Source organism: Rhinopithecus roxellana, chromosome 12 (genome assembly GCF_007565055.1).
Source record: "Rhinopithecus roxellana isolate Shanxi Qingling chromosome 12, ASM756505v1, whole genome shotgun sequence".
In the NCBI taxonomy this organism is placed as follows: domain Eukaryota; kingdom Metazoa; phylum Chordata; class Mammalia; order Primates; family Cercopithecidae; genus Rhinopithecus; species Rhinopithecus roxellana.
Genome location: NC_044560.1, coordinates 116,939,301 through 116,959,465, shown reverse-complemented (window position 1 = coordinate 116,959,465; position 20,165 = coordinate 116,939,301). Strand labels below are relative to the sequence as shown.

At 42.1% G+C, this 20,165-nt stretch overlaps 1 protein-coding gene and 1 pseudogene across 1 annotated transcript in view; both read right to left on the bottom strand.

Annotated features, from left to right (window-relative positions):
* The window catches only part of LOC104672728 (zinc finger protein 808), a 42,760-nt gene that overhangs the window by 7,197 nt on the left and 15,398 nt on the right, over positions 1 to 20,165 (bottom strand).
* On the bottom strand, positions 14,927 to 15,567 carry LOC104672727 (annotated as a pseudogene).

The window sequence follows — 20,165 nt, the reverse complement described above, 5'->3', positions numbered from 1 at the left end:
AGAACCAAGCCTATTAAAAATCAGATCAGATTAACCTCTGAGTCCCATCTGCCCAAACTGCAGCTATTTCAGGTTGAAAGAAAAATTTATGTATGTAATCAAGTGGAAAAGTCTATTGAGCAGAGTCCCTCAGTTTTACCACTTGAAAAAATTTCTTCTAGTGTGAAAACCCACGTTAATAAATGTAGCAGTGATTTTATTGATTCTCTACTTCTCCCACAAGAACAGAAAACACACATTAGGGAAAATTCTTATGAACATAATGAGCATGGCAAAGTCTTTAGAGTGTCTTCAATCCTTGCTAACCATGACATGATCCTGGATCCAGATAAACCTTACAAATGTAATGAGTGTGGTAAAGTCTTCAGGAACAATTCATACATTGCACAATACCACAGAATTCATACTGGAGAGAAACCCTACAAATGTAACAAATGTGCAATATCTTTAATCACAATTCACATCTTGCAGAACATCTGAGAATTCATACTGGAGAGAAACATTACAAATGTACAAAATGTGGCAAGGTCTTTAGTCACAATTCACACTTTACAGAGTATTGGAGAGTCCATACTGGAGAGAAACCTTACAAATGTAATGAATGTGGCAAGTTCTTTAGTCACAATTCAAACCTTGCACAACATCAAAGAATTCATACTGGAGAAAGTGTCAGAAATACAATGAATGTGGCAAAATATTTAATGAGTGGTCAGATCTCACTGTTCACCTTGTAATTCATACTGGAGAGAACCTTAGAAATATAAAAAATGTGGCAAAGTCTTCAAGTATGAGTTATTCCTTATCACTCATCAGAGAATTCATACTGGAGATAAACTTTACAAAGGTAATGAGTGTGGTAAAGTCTTCAGGAAGAATTCATACCTTGCAAAACATCAGAGAATTCATACTGGAGAGAAACCTTACAAATATAATGAATGTTAAAAGGTCTTTATTTGCAGTTCACACCTTGCAGAACATTGGATAATTCAAACCAGAGAGAAGCCTTACAAATGTAATGCATATGGCAAAGTTTTTAGTCAACTTTCATACCTTGTATGACATCAAAGAATTCATATGGGCTCTCCCATATGCATCTCCCTAGGAATGCATGAAAAGCCTTACAAATATATTGAATGTAGCAAAGCATTTAGTGACTATTCAGGTCTTACTGTCCATCTTCTAATCCATAGTGGAGAAAAACCTTACAAAGTAAAGAACGTGGCAAGGTCTTCAGGCATACGTTATCTCTAAGCAATCATCAGAGAATTCATGCTGGAGCCAGGCCTTACAAATGTAATGAATGTGGCAAGGTCTTCAATTAAATTGCACACCTTGCATGACATTGGAGAACTCATACTGGAGAGAAACATTACAAATGTAATGAATGTGGTAAGATCTTTAGTCGCAATCCACAACTTACAGAACAATGGAGAATTCATATGGTAGAGAAACCTTATAGATGTAATGAATGTGGCAAGGTCTATAGTAGCTATTCATACCTAGCACAATGTTGGATAATTCATACAGGAGAGAAACTTTACAAATGTAATAAATGTGGCAAAGAATTTAGTGGGCATTCAAGTCTCACTACCCATCTGTAAATCCACACTGGAAAGAAACCTTATAAATGTAAGGAATGTGATAAGGACTTCAGGCACAAGTTCTCCTTAACAATTCATGAGAGAATTCATACTGGAGAGAGACATAAATGTAATGAATGTGGCAAAGCCTTTAATCAAATTTCACACCTTGCAAAACATCAGATAGTTCATACTGGAGAGAAACCTTACAAATGTAATTAATATAGCTAAGCATCTAGTGTGCATTCAAGTCTTGCTTTTCATAAAATAATCCACAATGCAGAGAAACCTTACAAATGTAATGAGGGAGGCAAGGTTTTTAAACAAAATTCCACCTTACAAGTCATCACAGAGTCCATTCTGGAGAGAAACCTTACAAATGTAATGAGAGTGTAAGGTCTTCTGAGTGGTCTCTTGAGTGTAAGTTTTCTGTTTATACAAATCAAGTGAGAACATAAGCTTCCAGGCTGAGCACAGTGGCTCACGCCTGTAATTGCCTCCTTGGGAGGCCAAGGCAGGTGGATCATTTGAGGTCAGGAGTTGGAGACCAGCCTGGCCATCATGGCAAAATGCTGTCTTTTCTAAAAATAGAAAAATTATTTGGGAGGCCAAGACGGGCGGATCACAAGGTCAGGAGATTGAGACCATCCTGGCTAACACAGTGAAACCCTGTCTCTACTAAAAAATACAAAAAACTAGCCAGGCGAGGTGGCAGGCGCCTGTAGTCCCAGCTACTTGGGAGGCTGAGGCAGGAGAATGGTGTCAACCCGGGAGGCGGAGCTTGCAGTGAGCTGAGATCCGCCCACTGCACTCCAGCCCGGGCGACAGAGCAAGACTCCATCTCAAAAAAAAAATAAAAAAAATTTAAAAAATAGAAAAATTAGTTGTACATGGTGAGGAATGCATGTAATACCAGCTATTCGAGAGGCTGAGGCACAAGAATCGCTTGAGCCTGGGAGGTGGAGGTTGCAATGGGCAGCAATATGTATATATATTTATGTGTGTGTGTGTCTGTGTGTGTGTGTGTGTGTGTATATATATATATATATATATATATATATATATATATAGAGAGAGAGAGAGAGAGAGAGAGAGAGAGAGAGAGACCGTAATAGGCTTCCTATCTATTTCACTGTGAGGAACATCATGATTAATTAACCAATGCCAGAGCTGTACATGAGTCAAATTATTCTGATTGCAGCTTTGTCTCTGATGTTCATTACAGGAACTACACCCACCTTGCCTTTAAAGATTAAGTACTGCCACTTGGCTCCTGCAACCTCAAGATCTAATTATTCCCATTGCATTTAATTTTTCCAATTGGGTGACTGTGATTCCCACTCTAAGATCTGGCATACAGAGAAGAGCAATCACAGAGATTCTCAAGGATTTGTCTTCTCCTCACAAATCTATTTTGCAAGGTATTGGTGAAGGGGATGTCTTCTGGATCCTTCAAGTTGGGATGAGTAAGTTCTAAAATGGCAAACCCATGCTAGCATTCCAATCTGCCTAAGCCTTTGGATCTGTTCCTCTATATTAAACCAAGGGAGATCAGGCACTTCCAGCTCATTCACAGTGAGCCAGATTTCAATCCATGCTTCAGCTAACCAAGCAAATAAACTCTTAGAACCTTTTTCTAACTCACTGAGCTGCAACACTAAATGCAAATTCCCTGGTTTATTGAGCCCACATTAATAAATTCAGCCTGATCCAACTTTATGTTCCTACCACCATTATCTCACACCCGGTTCCCTGGATTTCTGCTTATGTAAGGAAACTCAAGCAGTTCTTTTGCAGTGCAGTGCACCTCCTCATGGGTCCCATCACCTCGAGGAGCCACTGGGACTTGAGTCTAGTTAAAGGTCTAGAGGCAAAGAAGGGTGGTGGGGGTGGATCCTGAGAAGAATCAGCATTGCCTTGCCCTGTAGCTGGCTCAGAGGAGGCTATTGTTGCTTCCTTAGGCAATGGATGGTGAATCTCCTCAGAAAAAATGTACAAAGACTAGAAGCAGCCTGGGTGGGGAAGAAGATGTTGCCACCATGAGGGGTAGGGAGGCCATTTTCTCTCACAAAAGGGGCTCATCAGGATTTAAGAGCTCAGTGTTCCCAGCTTCATCAGGATCCTCCCACACATCCCCACGTCAAGTTACATGGTCCTAATCTTTCCCAACCAATGCCCTCACTTTATAGACACCTGGTGAGGCTGAGTGTGCACCAATTATTGTGGGCCATCCACTCACATAAGAGTTTGTGTCTGATTTTTGGCAATTTCAGCCTTTTGTCTATAAAAGAGTCCACCCAGGGTACCCTTAGAAACTTTGAGGTTAAGTATGATATCTTTTACATCCGGGACTTATCTTCTCTGAGCTTATCCATTTCTTTCATCATTTTTTACCAGGGAACTTAGGAAAGCAACTTCATTATATTCTTTGGTTCTCCAGAAATGTTGAAAAGTATCATGTATAAAGTCACTAAACTCCTTGCTTCTCGGGAGCACTGAATCATGAGTATCAAATACATTTATTTTGCACAACTCTCTAAACAATGCCTACCAAGACTATCAGTGCTCTCTGTACTACTAGAAGTACAGTCCTTAGCATTTTTAGTTCTAATAAGATTAGAGAGCCAACTCCAGAAGCCCCTAAACCAACTAAGGAAATTCATCCTTAAAATTTTGTTCCTCTAGGCTGGACACAGTGGCTCACACCTGTATTCTCAGTACTTTGGGAGGCCAAGGCATGTGGATAGCTTGAGTTCAGGAGTTCAAGATCAGCCTGGGAAGCATGGCAAAACCCCATCACTACAAAAAATGCAAAAATTAGCCAGGTATGGTGGTGCACACCTGTAGTCCCAGCTGCTTGAGGGGCTGAGGCAGGAGGATTCCTTGAACCTGGGAGGTGGAGGTTGCAGTGAGCCAAGATTGCATCACTGCACTCCAGCCTGGGCAAGAGTGAGACCCTGTCAAAAAACATATATACATACATGTTCCTCTAGAATCACTCCAGGCACCAAAGTCTCTATTAGTCGGGGTTCTCTATAGGTACAGAACCAATGGGATACATGTATATATAAAAGGGAGTTTATAGGGAGAATTGGCTCACACAATTACAAGGCAAACATCCTATGATAGGCTGTATGCAAGGTGGAGAAGAGAGAAGGTGGTAGTGACTCAGTCCAAGTCTGAAAGCCTCACAACCAGGGAAGCCAACAGTGCAACCTTCAGTCTGTGGTCAAAGGCCCAAGAGATCTCAGGAAGCTGCTGGTTCAAGTCCCAGAGTCCAAAGACTGAAGAACCTATAGTCTGATGTCCAAGGGCAGGAGAAGCTTAAGCAAGCAACCAGCATGGGAAGAAGAAAGAGCCAGAAGACTCAGCAAGTGAGGTTATCCCATGTTCTTCCACCTGCTTCGTTCTAACCACACTGGCAGCCAACTGGATGGTGCCCACTCACATTGAGGGTGGGTCTTCGTCTCCTAGTCCACTGACTCAGATAATCTCCTCTATCAACACCCTCATAGACACACCCAGAAACAATACTTTATCAACCATCTAGACACCCTTCAATTCACTCAAGTTGACACCTAATATTAACCATCACATTATTCAGACATCACAAAAGGAAGTCTAACTCTTTAGGATAACACTGAATGTTTACTCTTGAAACTCCAGACTTGGTTAGGAGAGACTTCAATTTTCTTCATGGTAATAGCTTATTACATTCCTCTTGTGGCTGCACACATAGGTCCCATTGCACAATATGACTGTGGAAAATACTTGTGAAATATTGTTTAGTAAAACTGCCTAAGATATTTTTCATAGCAGTTCAGTGAAAATTATTGTGAAGTGTTTACTACATATTATTATATAATTGTTATATAATAAACATGATTCTACTAGAAGAACATTTTTCCAAAAGCTATGGAAATGTCATTTTTGATTATGGTATTAAGCAAAACATTCTCTGGTTCTTTTTCAATTGTAATAAAATTATTTTTTATTTTTGTATATAATTTAAAAAATTTTTTTTCTTTTCCATAGGTTGCAGTCTACATTCTATGTTTGATGCATTTCTTCCCTTTGTTACTGTAGTGAAAGGTTTAGGGGACACATAAATGAGGCTGTTATTTGGAGAAAAAAATATGACATGAGTATGCACATAAGACCATGGCAGGTATAAACTAGGTTTATTGTAAATATGAAAAAAGAAGGAAATACTTATACTACATTAGAAGCCTTGAAATCACATGAAATGATTCCAACACTTTATTTTTTTTCCCAGATGTTTTAGGCATTCTAGTTTTTTCTCTTCTTTTGCCTTTCTACATAATTTTTTGGATAATCTTGTTAGTATCTACAAAATGCCTTGATAGGAAATGTATTAATATTGTGTATCAATTTGGTTAATTACACATTGTTTCTATGTTGAGTCTTCCAATAAATTGACATTTTATATGTCTCCATTTGAGTGTTTTTGATTTCTTTCATCAGCACTTTGTAGCTTGTTTTCTTTCTTTCTTTTCTTTTTTTTTTAAAGAGTTGGGGGTCTCACTCTATTTCCCACAGGCTGGAATACAGTGGTTTGATTATGCTCACTGCAGTCTCAACTGCTGCCCTCAAGTGATCCTCCCACCTCAGCCTCCCAAGCAGGTGGGACTACAGGTTTGTGCCACCACGCTCAGCTAATCTAAAAATTTTTTTTTTTTCTTTTAGGTGGCACTTTGCTTTTGTTGCCCAGACTGGAGCGCAGTGGCACGATCTCGGCTCACCATAACTTCCGCCTCCCAGGTTCAAAAAGCTACTAACAGATATAATCTACAAAGGTAAATTGAGGCATGGTGATTCATACCTGTAATCCCAGTTAGCATTTGCGAGGCTGAGACCAGTGGACTGCTTGAGGTCAAGGCTTCGAGACCAACCAGGCCAACATGGCAAAACCCCATCTCAACTAAAAATACAAAAATCAACTAGGCATGTTGCCATGCACCTATAATCCCAGCTATTTGGGAGGCTGAGGCAGAAGAATCACTTGAACCTGGAAAGCAGAGGTTGCAGTGAGCCAAGATTGTGCTACTGCACTCCAGCCTGGGCAACAGAGTGAGACTCTGTCTCAAAAAAAAAAGAAAAAGTAAATCGAGAGAGGGTTGCCTGGGAAAACATGAAATGAGTTCAAGGATAACAACATGGAACTTCAATAGCCAAGAAGACAGAAAAACTAACGTGCCTATCTACAGATGAATGGATAAAGAAAACGTGGTATACACATGCAATGGAATGTTGTTCAGCTTTATAAAAGGAGAAAATCCTGTCATATGCTACAACATGGATGAACCTTGAGGACATTACACTAGGGAAAATAAGACAGTCACAAAAGGACAAATACTGTGTGATTCCACTCACATGGGATACTAAAGTAGTCGAATGCATATAAACACAACATAGAAAGATGAGTTGACAGAGGCTATAGTAAGGTCAGAAAGGATGTAGTGTATTCTGGGTATACAGTTTCAGTTTTGCAAGATGAAAAATTCCTAGATATGTTGCACAGTAATGTGAATGTACTTAACATTACTGAACTATAAACAGGCAAATAAACTTTACTAACAGACATAGCAAAGACAGGAACATGGACCAGAAAACCCAATTCTTATTAGCAGATGTGGTGACACAAAGACCTTTCCGACTAGGAACCCACAGCCGTTCAAATACAAAAGAAGTATATGAGTTTTTAATGACTGTGTCCTGTCAAAAGAGAACCAACATAATTTGAAAAGAAAAACAAAACGGAGGGGTTTGCCAAATATGTAAGAACCTGTTATAACAGACATCTGTAATTTTACAATGAATCAAATAAAATACTTGTGATATACACAAAAATTCAAATTAAACACAGATGTAAACAAAATTTTAAACAACAAAACTTTATTCCTAAATGAAACTTAGTACTTAATAATCATGCAAGGCCTTCCAAATCAAGATGAAACAAATAAAGGCACAACAAAAATCAGAAGGTATAAAGGAAAGATTTGTCTTACACTTAAAAAATGTATAACCTAAAATAAAAGACATCAGGGCATATGTAAAGAATAAAAACCACAGGAATTGAAACAGATACTAAAATACATGGAAAGAAAATTGAGCAAGGTATGAAAATTCATTTTATATATACATGTCCCCAAAATAATAAAACCTATGTAGACTGACAATAAATTGAAAAATGAAAATACCCAGGGTTGTCATTTTCCCCAGATTTTCAAAATATATATATAAACATAGTAGCAATTTTTTTAAAAATGAGGGGGAAAATCTCACATGTTCTTGGTGGGAGAGGTACCCTTGCAGCTGGGGATAACAGGAGAACCTTGCAAGATCTAAGAAAATAGGAAATGCCCCATCCTAGAAGAAGCATTACTCAAGTCTTACCATTTTCACCTGAAATATCTGTCTCACAAGAGTCTCTGCAGGAATAACACAGTCTCCACGGAATGGATGTATTTACAATGGTTTAAAGAATCTCTTGGCCGGGCACGGTGGCTCAAGCCTGTAATCCCAGCACTTTGGGAGGCTGAGACGGGCGGATCACGAGGTCAGGAGATCGAGACCATCCTGGCTAACACGGTGAAACCCCGTCTCTACTAAAAACTACAAAAAACTAGCCGGGCGAGGTGGCGGCGCCTGTAGTCCCAGCTACTCGGGAGGCTGAGGCAGGAGAATGGCGGGAACCCGGGAGGCGGAGCTTGCAGTGAGCTGAGATCCGGCCACAGCACTCCAGCTTGGGTGACAGAGCGAGACTCCGTCTCAAAAAAAAAAAAAAAAAAAAAAAAAAAAAAAGAAGAATCTCTTGCTGTTAAATATTTATTACAAATGGAGTATAAAATCAGGCAGAAAAGATTTCCTCTTCCTAATTTCTTCTTCCCAATTTTATCATGCATTTGTGCACATTAAGACTTCCACGTGCAGCTTTTATAATCCAGTCTACAGAGAGCTGGCAGTGCATCCAGACCTAGTCCTTAAACAATCTCTCAATCCCTGCTGCTCAATAGCAGAGACACCATGGGGCCCACACCCTGTCTCCATCCATGTCTGGGTGTAAGCCCTTCCCAATGGAGCCTCTTCACAAATTCCATATCACCAGTCACTGTGAGATGGAATTTAAGTGACATGAGAGGGACTGAGGGAAGACATGGGTGAGTGTGAGCAAACATGACAGGATGCTTCAGACTCAGAGAAGACTGACATCTCCAATGCCTGGTGTGTACAGGGAAAAACGCTCCTCAAATCGTGTTTTTCCTCTACTCTCACACCACAACAATCATCAACACAGAAGACCTCTGTGACTAAATGTATGTGGGTTATTTACCCACACACCAAGCAGCAGACACTAGCTGGGTATCTTCCAATTTACTTCCAACACTGTCTCTCTGGACACAGTGTCAGATCACATGGGTTGATGGCTCAGTCTCCAAGACTGCCTCCACACACACCAGTTGCAAGTCCAGGCCTTCAGAACTTATGACCATCCAGCTTCAAACTGGGGTTCCCATGACCCCCTTTTTGGGTTCAATTAATATGCTAGATTGGCTCACAGAACTCAGGGAAGCACTTACTTACCTTTACCAGTTTATTATAAAGGATACTGCAAAGGATACAGATGAAGAGGCACTTGTGGTAAGGTATGGAGGAAGGGGTGCAGGGCTTCCATGCCCCCTGAGGGGTGCAGAGTTTCCATGCCCCCACTGGGCTTACCACCAAGCTTAACACACCCAACATTATAACAAAAGAGTGTAACAAGGGCTATGGAGGTTATGAGCCAGGAACCGTCAATGGAAACCAATATATATCATAACACCACCTGTGGCATTTCAAAAAGGAAAGAGACACAGAACAATCCACTGAGAATATCACCGTACCTGAGTAAGAGCCATTCCTGACTCCTTTTCTTTCCTCTTCCTCCTCTTCTAGGCTTCTTCCTTAGGAGAGATGAAAGAGGCTTTAGAAGCTAATCCTGAAAGAAAAAGAAAAATTTGTAAAAAGGAAGTTAAACCGGAGTGTTCAAAATATGCTGTTTATTGCTAAAAATCAACACACCCCCTCCCCGTGCCACAACCACACTCACAGGAAAGACCTCACCCTGTGGAAAGATGGCCCTTTGCTGCCCACAGCACCGGGGATGATGCAGACAAGAAAGTCCTACAGGAAGAACAAGTGAGTTTTTGAGTTCTTCAAAGCTTACTACCCTCCTGGAGAAACCCACATACACATTGCAGCAGTGGGGTGCTGGGCTGGACTAAGCTCCCCTTCAGGGCACAGATATGGCCCTGACCAAACCCCACGCAGAGCACAGCCTTTCCCCTCTCTGTGGATCACAGGCTGGAAGACACAGCACCCTGATGTTCAATGATGAATACAGATTATAATCACGTGGGACACTGCACTCGAACCTATACACATGGGCATCTCTGGAAAGGAGGCACAAGAGATATAGTTGCAAAATGTCTCAGCATTCTAATGTGAAGCCAGGGTTGAGTTAAACTCAGAGGGAACAAGCCCAGAACAACCCCCACCTTGTGGCTCTGCCCTCCTCTTGGGTCCTTGTTGTCACCAGGATCCAGACAGTGGACAGAAAAGGAGCAGAAAGAAACATCCAAGGCAGGCAATATGTATTGGCCAGAGTTGGTGAGGGTGAGATAGGGAAGGGTCGCATAAACCTGCACTGAGAAAGTGATATCAGAACCCAGACCTAGAAAAGGAAGGATGTTTGTCACCTGCAACTGAGGGGCTAGAGAGTCCTAGGCAGAGGGACAGCCCAGGTGAAGGCCCCGAGACAGGAGCAACCTCGGCTCCAGGAAAAGGAAAGAGGCCTGTGTGGTTGGAGCAGAGGGAGCAAGCTGACACAGGGAGGAGATGAGATCAGAGAGGTCCTGGGGGTGCAGATCAGATAGGGCAGAGGCCTTTAAACATTTTTCTACCTCACCTCAAAAGAATTTTGGAAATGCTAGTTCCTCACCCATTTTAAGCAATCATGTAATTTTTTCTTTATATTATTCGTTAAAACACTTTCAAACAAGGAACTATCTCCTAGACTTTAAATATATGCCAATATGTTCACCTAAGCTCCCAGAAGTATGGGGTCACTCTTATCTGAGATGGGCAGGACTGCAGGGGAGTGTACATGGGAGAATTCAGGAAGTCACTAGTGGACACGTAAATATGGAGATGCCTGTTGGATGTCCCAGTAGAGAGTTGAGACAACTGGACACAGAATTCTAGAAATTAGGAGAGAAGTCTACAAGGGATGGAGACATAAAGGTGGAGTTTAAAGCCATGAGATGAAATGATAAAGAAAGGCAGTGGCTAGGCATGGTGGCTCAAGCCTGTAATCCCAGCACTTTGGGAGGCCGAGGTGGGTGGATCAGGAGGTCAGGAGTTCGAGACCAGTGTGACCAACATGGAGAATCCGTCTCTACTAAAAATACAAAAGTAGAGGGGTATGGTAGCACATGCCTGTAATCCCTACTACTCGGGAGGTTGAGGCAGAAGAATCGTTTGAACCTGGGAGGTGGAAGTTGCCATGAGCTGAGATCACGCCATTGCACACAAGCCTGGACAACAAGAGCAAAACTCCATCTCAAAAAAATGGTTGGAGGACTAAGCCATGGGTCACTCCCACATTCAGAAAACAGTCACTCCCACATTCAGAAAACCGGCACAGAAAAATGGTAAGAGATGAAGATGACATCAAGAAAATTAAAGAGCAGGAACAGATTCTTCCTGGTCAATACTGAGTAGAAAGCACGGGGCTTGAGACAGGTGGGTGAACTTGTTACAAATATCTTCCCATCACTGAGACAGGAAAACAACAAACTTTTTATTGCTGTCATGCTCAATACAGAATACTTTGCTTCTGGTTAAGAAAAGGTGTGGTTTTCCCTACACTGACAAGTTCCTTGCAGACTTCCACCTGAGAATCCTAAAATTTAGCTCAACTCTTACACTATCTACAAGGAGATAGTGTCAGATCCCAAAGGTGAAAAGTTCAGTCCCACAAGACTACCCTTCACCTTAGAAGCTGTACATAAGTAGTAGTTGTCACCTCTACTTTTGACTGACCAGACAAATATCATGGTTCCCAAATCTCCTCCTGCATTCAATTAATTTTCTAGAACTGCTATTCCATCTGGCTGTTTATCTGCAACCTTTGTAATATCCTTTAAAACAAATGAGTAAATCCAAGTAAAACGTTTCTGAGTTCTGTGAGCTGCTCTGGCAAATTAACAAATACTGAAGATTGGGTCATGGGAATCCTCAATTTATACCCAGTAGCTTAGAAGTTCAGGTTCCAACCTGGGACTTGTAACTGACATCTGAAGTGGAGAAGTCTGGTGGATTGAGCCTTTAATCTGTGGGATCTGATGCTTACTCCAAGTAGAGCTGTCAGAAATGAGGTAAACTATGGGACACGGAGTTGGTGTCTGATAGAGAACTGCTTGTTAGTGGGGAGAAATCCCCACACATTCGGTGACCACAGGTGAAGTATTCTGGGTTCAGTGTTTACTATCGTAATTGAGTTTCAGAGGAGGAAAGACTAAATAAAGCGTTTTTCCTCTGGACGAGCACATTTTCCAGCGGGTGCAATTTGGAACGCAAAAACACTGAGTGTCAAAAGTCAGGCCCCGTCACCTCCCTTAATGCGGGGTAAGGAATGCGGCGACTGTGAAGGGGAAACCTGGAGAACAGAAGGACCCAGCCCAAGGAGGACAAAGGTTGGGGTGGATTAGGAGAGGGGTGGGGTTTCCAAAACCCCAGGGCCGGGCAGAGGACACGGCGCTGATGCATTCGGACTGCGGGGCTGAGCTCCAAGGGACCAGAAGGGCGAGACTTGGAGGACCCAGAGGACATGAATCCTCCTCGTGGGCGAGGGCTTTTACATGATGCGGGACCGAAGGAGTGGTCAGTAAAGGGTAAGCAGGTAAACGGGACAAAAAGCGTCTACGTTGCCTGAAGGCAGAGAACCCAGGGCCAGTACCAGCAGCGTCTGGGCGATTTAACCTCCGAATTTCTTGGTGACGTATTAATTTACCTAGGGTGGAGGGAAAGGCGGGAGGATTTTAAGGTCCGCAGGAACCCCTCCGCCAACACCGAGTACAGAAGCGCTGGAAGCTGATCTGATCTAGAGAAAGGGAAACAGCCGATGCTGTAAGACTGTCACCCCAAACGATCGACTTCCGGATCTTCAGGAAACTGCACTTGCGAGTTCACTCCCCATGATTCACTTCCGGGTTTGCAGGAAACTGCCCTCAGCCGGAGCCAGGGATGGGCGAGGCACAGGAGAAGTGAGGGTGAGGCGGGGTGGAGCGGTGAGCGGCGGGGTCTGCGCTTCCTTCTGCCTCTCTGGGCGCGGTTGTTTTCCAGGTTTTTGAACAAATACCCTGTCGGTGACCAGCAGCCAAGGGAACTGGGATCTCTATTAGAGGGTCAAAGTAGCGACAGTGATTGGACCTAAGATAGTTCCTGCCATTAAAGTTAACTTTAGTATTTTAATGTAAAAGCCCTGGAATTTTCTGGGACGAGGATACGAACTAGAATGTGAAATGCAAAGCCCTGCGTGGGCGGAACATGCAAATTGATGCTGGCTCCCACAGAACAGTAGAAATCCTCTCCTTTTCCATTCTCCCTGCATTCTGCAGTGTGAGGATCAACCCTGTGCTCAGCTCCTGAGAATTTCCCAGGGACAACACCTTGGGCATGGAGGGTTAAGGCCAGAGATAAATTAGGTCCCCAACTGTTGCTTTTAAAATGGAAAGCTAAAACTTTGATGATAGATATAAATGACTCTTAAACTTTTAAACAATAGATATAAATAGCTCTCCCTTGTGCCTGTTGTTACTCTATTCCAAACTTCAGATGAATTAACCTCAAACACCTCTGAGATAAACTTTATTGACATCATAGTGTCAATAATTTCTATATGTAGAGTGAATTTCAAATTTACATGCACTCTGAATGTAAATAGAAAAGATGCTTTTTGGCTGAGTGTGTTGGCTCATGGTTCTAATCCTGTAGCAGGAAGAGCCACAGACAAAACTCCTTAGACACCGGATTAAAAATGAAAGAGGTTTTTATTTGGCTGGGAGCATCAGCAGACTCACATCTTAAGAGCTGAGCTCCCCAAAAAAGAAATTCCTAGCCCTTTTAAGGGCTTACAACTCTAAGGGGTCCACTTGAAAGGGTCGTGATAGATCAAGTAAGCGTGAGGAATGTGACTGGGGGCTACATACATCAGCGAACAGAACAAAAAGTTTTACAGTACTTTCTCATATGTCTGAAATTTACAGATAACACAAGTAGTTTTGGTCAGGGGATAACATTAGTATTATTTTAACCACCAGGGCCAGGTGGTGGTGCCAAGGTCATCTAGCTATTTATCTTACTTCTGTTTCTTTGCAACTTTTTGCTTTCTCCCTTTTCTTCTGTCTTATAAACTAGGGAAAAGGGGAGGTGGCAGAGAAGCTGGGAAGGACAACAGGAGAAGTGGTGGCCTCATTCCAATCCTAGCACTTCGGGAGGCTGAGATTGGAGGATCTCTTGAGGCTAAATGTTCAAGACTAGCCTGGGCAACAGAGCGAGTCCCAGTCTCTCTTCAAAATTACACACACGGCTTGGCGTGGTGCCTCACACCTGTAATCCCAGCACTTTGCGAGGCCAAGGCGAGCGGATCACCTGAGGTTGGGAGTTTGAGACCAGCCTGACCAACGTGGAGAAATCCTGTGTCTTCTAAAAATACAAAATTAGCTGGGCATTGTGGCGCATGCCTGTAATCCCAGTGACTCGGGAGGCTGAGGCAGGAGAATTGCTTGAACCTGGGAGTTGGAGGTTGTGGAGAGCAGAGATCCGGCCATTGCCCTCCAGCCTGGGCAACAAGAGCGAAATTCCGTCTCCAAACAAAACAAAACAAAACAAAACAAAAAAACAAAAACCAAAAACACACAAAAAAGCCAAATACACATTTTTTTTTTTTAAGTTGCTGAAGGGGTATCATTTCTTGAGTTAAATAATGCAGAATTTTTTTTAAATCTGTAATTTACATTTGATTTTTAGGAGACACTGTTTACATCAGCTCACTACAAAGTAGATTTACATACAACTATTGCAGAAAAAGAAAGTTTCTTTGTGATCCAAACACAAAGAAATATTTTTTATGATCTTTTCCTTGATCATAAAAAAAATGCAGTACTTTTAGAAGGTAAAGCTAGTACTTTACAGAAGTGCAAAACACCAAAACACTTTAAGCAAAAACTCCTTGTTTTTAAGAAAAAGGTATGACTTCTCATTTTCTGTTCTTGGCATAAATTTTAATTCTTTCCAGTAGAACCAAGACCTCCTGAACCCCTTTTGGTGTCATCCAAAGCTTGAACTTCTTCTATTTCTGCACACAAAATCCGTTCACAAGTGAGCTGTGCAATTTGATCACCTTTTTTGACTTCAAACTTTTCTTTGCCAAAATTAAAGACTACAACACCAATATTTCCTCTATAATCTTCATCTGTGACACCAGCTCCTACATCTACAACGTGATTTGCAGCCAAGCTAGACCGTGGAGCTACTCTTCCATAATACCCAGAAGAAAGTGCTATCTGAATGTCCGTTTTCACAAGAGCCTTCTCCATAGGTGGTACTGTGTAATCATAGGCACTGTACAGGTCATAGCACGCGTGCTCGAGAGCCAGGCAAAGTGGAGCTGCATGTCGCCCTCCTCCGCGGGCTGGGCCTGCGTGCTGGGTGAAACGGCAGGTCTTAGCTCCATGGCAGCCTCTGCTTAGGACAGCGGCCGGGGCATCCAGTGCTGCACTGCGTGGGTGAGGGGTGGGCCTGGCCCGGAGAGTCACGCTGCCTCGGCCCCTTGCCGTGAGCCTCACACGTTTTGCATCGCCAAGCGAAGCAGAGACGGAAGGAAATGCTAGCAGAGCACGGGGCGAGGGCAGAGGGGACTCATTTCCCCCAAAGTTTGGGCTAGTTGGCTCCTAGGCACCTCCGGACGTGCGCCAGGCTTCCACCCTGAAGACGTGCGGGTCCCGGGCCAGAAGTGAAAAATCTCTGGGTAGAAAATTATAAACGGTGATGAAAGAAGTGGAAAGGTTACACGAAAAGTAAAGACATCTCATCTTCATGGGTGGGAAAAGTTAATATTGTGTATATGATCACACTACCAAACGCAATGTACAGATTCAATACATTCTCTTTCAAAATATCCAAAGACATTATTCACAGAAATAGAAAAAAAAGAATCCTATGGCTGGGTGTGCTAGCTTATGCCTGTAATTCCAGTACTTTGGGACACCAAGATGATGGATCACCTGAGCTCGGGAATTTGAGACCAGCCTGGGTAGCAATGCAAAACCCAACCCTACAAAAAATACAAAAATTAACCAGGTGCAGTGGTACGCACCTGTGGTCCTAGCTACTCAGGAGACTGAGGTAGGTGAATCGCTTGAGCCTGGGAGGTAGAGGTTGCAGTGAGCTGAAATTGCGCTATGGCACCCCAACCTGGGCAATAGAGAGAGACCACGTCTCAAAAAACAACAACAAAAATCCCAAAATTCATAGGGAACTACAGAAGATCCAAAAAAGACAAAGCAGTTTTAAGCAAAATGAACCAACCTGAGGGATATTACACTACCTGACTTCAAAATATACTAGAAAGTAATGGTATCCAAAACAGCTTGTTACTGGGATAAAAATAGACACATTGACCAACTGAACAGAACAGAGAACAAAGAAATAAACCCACATCTTTGCAGCCAGGTGATTTTTGACAAAGAACATGCATTGGGAAAAACGGCAGTCTCTTCAAAAAATTGTGCTGGAAAACTGGATATCCATATGCAGAAAAATAAAACTAGACCCCTATTTCTCACCATACACAAAAATAAAATCAGAATGGATTTGACATAAATGGAAGATCTGAAATTATAAAACTATAAGAGAACAATAGAAAAACTCTTCAGGGCATAAATCTGGGCAAAGATGTCTTAGGTAAGACCTCAAAAACACAGGCAACAAGGGCAAAAATAGACAAATTGGATTATGTCAAACTAAAAAGATGCTTCAGAGCACATGAAACAGTCAAGATAGAGAAGAGACAAGTGACAGAATTGGAGAAAATATTTACAATCTATCCTTTTGACAAGGGATTAATAAACGGAATATATAAGAAACTCAAACACCTTGATAGCAATTTTTTTTTTTTTTTTTTTTTTTTTAAGACAGAGTCTCACTCTGTAGCCCAGGCTGGAGTGCAGTGGTGCGATCTTGGCTCACTGCAACCCCCCCCCCCCCGGGTTCAAGTTATTCTCATGCCTCAGCCTCCCAAGTAGCTGGGATTACAGGGGTGCACCACCACGCCTGGCTAATTTTTGTATTTTTAGTAGAGACAGAGTTTCACCACCTTGGCCAGGCTGGGCTTCAACTCCTGACCTCGTGATCCACCTGCTTCAGCCTCCCAAAGTGCTGGGATTATACGTGTGACCCACCGCACCTGGCCACAAACAAATTTTTAAAGCCAATTAAAAAATGGAGCAATTACCTGAGAAGACATTTCTCAAAGGGAGACAAACAATCCACAAGCCTATGAAAAAATGCTCAACATCACTAATCATCAGGTAAATGCAAATGAAAACCACAGTGAAATATAACTTTACCTCATTTAGAATGGACATCATCAAAAATACAAAAAATAACAAACGCTGGTGAATTGCAAAGGAAGAAAATGCTAGTACACTGTTTGGTGGGAATGCAAATTAATATAGCCGTCATGGAAAATAATATGGAGTTTTCTCAATAAACTACAAACAGAACTACCACATGATCCAGCAATCCCACTGCTGGAAAGAGAGAAATAGAGAGAGAGAGAGAGCAAGCACGAGCGAGTGCATGATTGAGAGAGAGAGAGGCAATGAGAATAGATAGAAATCGGGATATCAAAGTGATATCTGCACACCCATGTTTATTGCAGCACTGTTCTCAATAGCCAAGATATGGGATCAACTTACATTTTCATCATGAACAAATGGATAAAAAAAGTTTATATAGACAATGGAATACGGTTCATCCTTTAAAAAAAAGGAGGCCTAGCAGAAGGCCAACCAGAACAAAAACAGTACATTAAACAACCAAAACTCAGGACCCTCACAGAGTCCATTTCACCCCCCTGCCACCTACACTGGAGCAGGTCCTGGTGTCCATAGTTGAGACCCACAGACAGTTCATATCACAGGACTCTGTGCAGACAACCCCCAGTACCAGCCTGGAGCCTGGTAGATCTGCTGCTGGCTAGATCATCCCAATAGGAGATAACAATCACTACAGCTCGGCTCTCAGGAAGCCACATCCCTAGGAAAAGGGGGAGAGTGCTACATCAAGAGAACACTCCGTGGGACAATCTGAACAACAGCCTTAAGCCCTAGACCTGCCCTCTGTCAGAGCCTACCCAAATGAGAAGGAACCAGAAAGCCAACTCTGGTAATATAACAAAACGAGGTTTTTTAACATCCTCCAAAAAATCATACTAGCTCACCAGCATTGGATACAAACCAAGAAGAAATCCCTGATTTACCTGAAAAAGAAATCAGAAGGTCAGTTATTAAGCTAATCAAAGAGGCACTAGAGAAATAAAATGATACAATAAATGAAGAGAGAAATTTCAGTTAAATAGATAGCACAAATAAAAAAAAATCAAAACTTCAGGAAACAATGGATGTGCTTACAGAAATGCAACACACTCTGGAAAGTCTCAGCAACAGAATCAAACAAGCAGAAGAAAGAATTTCAGAGCTCAAATACAAGGCATTTTTGTTTGTTTTGAGATGGAGTCTCACTCCGTTGCCCAGGCTGGAGTGCAGTGGCGAGATCTCGGCTCACTGCAACCTCCACCTCCCAGGTTCGAGCAATTCTTCTGCCTCAGCCCCCGGAGTAGCTAGGACTACAGGCACTCACTCACTACCATGCCCGGCTAATTTTTGTATTTTTAGTAGAGATGGGGTTTCACCATATTGGCCACACTGGTCTTGAACTCCTGACCTTGTGGTCTGCCCATCTCAGCCTCCCAAAGTAAGGCAAAGTTTTTGAATTAACGCAATCCAACAAAGACAAAGAAAAAATAGGAAAATATGAACAAAGCCTTGAAGAAGTCTGAGATTATGTTAAACAATGAAACCTAAGAATAATCAGCATTTCTGAGGAAGATGAGAAATCTAAAAGTTTAGAAAATATATTTAGGGTAATAATTAAGGAAAGCTTTCCCAGTCTTGCTAGAGACCTAGACATCCAAACATAAGAAGCTCAAAGAACACATGGGGAATTCATCCCAAAAAGATAATCACCTAGGCACACTGTCATCAGGTTATCGAAAATTAACAACATTCCCATTCTTTGTGCTCAGACTTAAGAGAAAACACATGTTTTCTCTTCTCTTCCATTTCAAAAATAAGACTACTGTTTTCCATCTTTGCTAAACAGGAACTATTGCTATTCAATTGAGGAGGTAATCACCCCTTCCCCTGCATGATTTCTACCATGTAATCAGTACCTAACAACAATTATTCTCTTCCCATAAAAATGTAATGCCTTTAATGGCATGCTCTATTTTATGGCTATTAGAGCACAGAAGCACTACATCCTTGTCAAGAAAAGGGTGGGCAGAAGGCAATAAGCCTGACTGCTTCAAGCAGTCATTTTATGTTATTCTCTACCCATGTCCATGCTGTCTAAATCAGACAATATTTAACATAAAAAGGCAGTGTTCTTATTCCAGGAAACTGAATAGAAATGATCTTCAGCTAATGAAATCAGCCCTGTCATCCTATTGATTCTTTCAATTGATTGTTTCCCAGAGACCACAGTGAAAGGCTTGTAGGAGGAGGCACATATCAAGATCTCAAATTTTGGGTTGAAAGTTATAAAGTAGCTTTGTGCCAAGACCAGCTCGGTGGTGGAGACCCTAACCCAGCAGTGCGAAAGGACTTAAAGACACTCACCCAGAAATATAGAGTGTGGAGTGGGAAATCAGGGGGCTGACAGCCTTCAGAGCAGAGAACCACGAACAAAGTTTTACCCACATATTTATTGATAGCAAGCCAGTGATAAGCATTGTTTCTATTGATTATAGATTACATAAAAGCATTCCTTATGGGAAACAAAGGGATGGGCTCTGGTTATCTGCAGCAGGAACATGTCCTTAAGGCACAGATGGCACATGCTATTATTTGTGGTTCAGGGACACCTTAAGTGGTTTTCTGCCCTGGGTGGGCCAGATATTCTTTGCCCTCATTCTGGTAAACAAACAACCTTCAGTGTGGGCGTCATGACCATCAAGAACTATCACAGCACTACAGATTTTGTTTATGGCCAGTTTTGGAGCCTGTTTCTGGCCAGACTTGGGGGCCTGTTCCCAACACTTATAGGAAAAAAAGATAAGAATAATTAAATCCTATCAATGTTCTACAGTAATGGTCCTTGGATATCCTCAGTATACACAATCCATCTGTATGGTCTTATCCAAGAAGTATATTTTGATTTCTAGTGATTTGGAAGGCC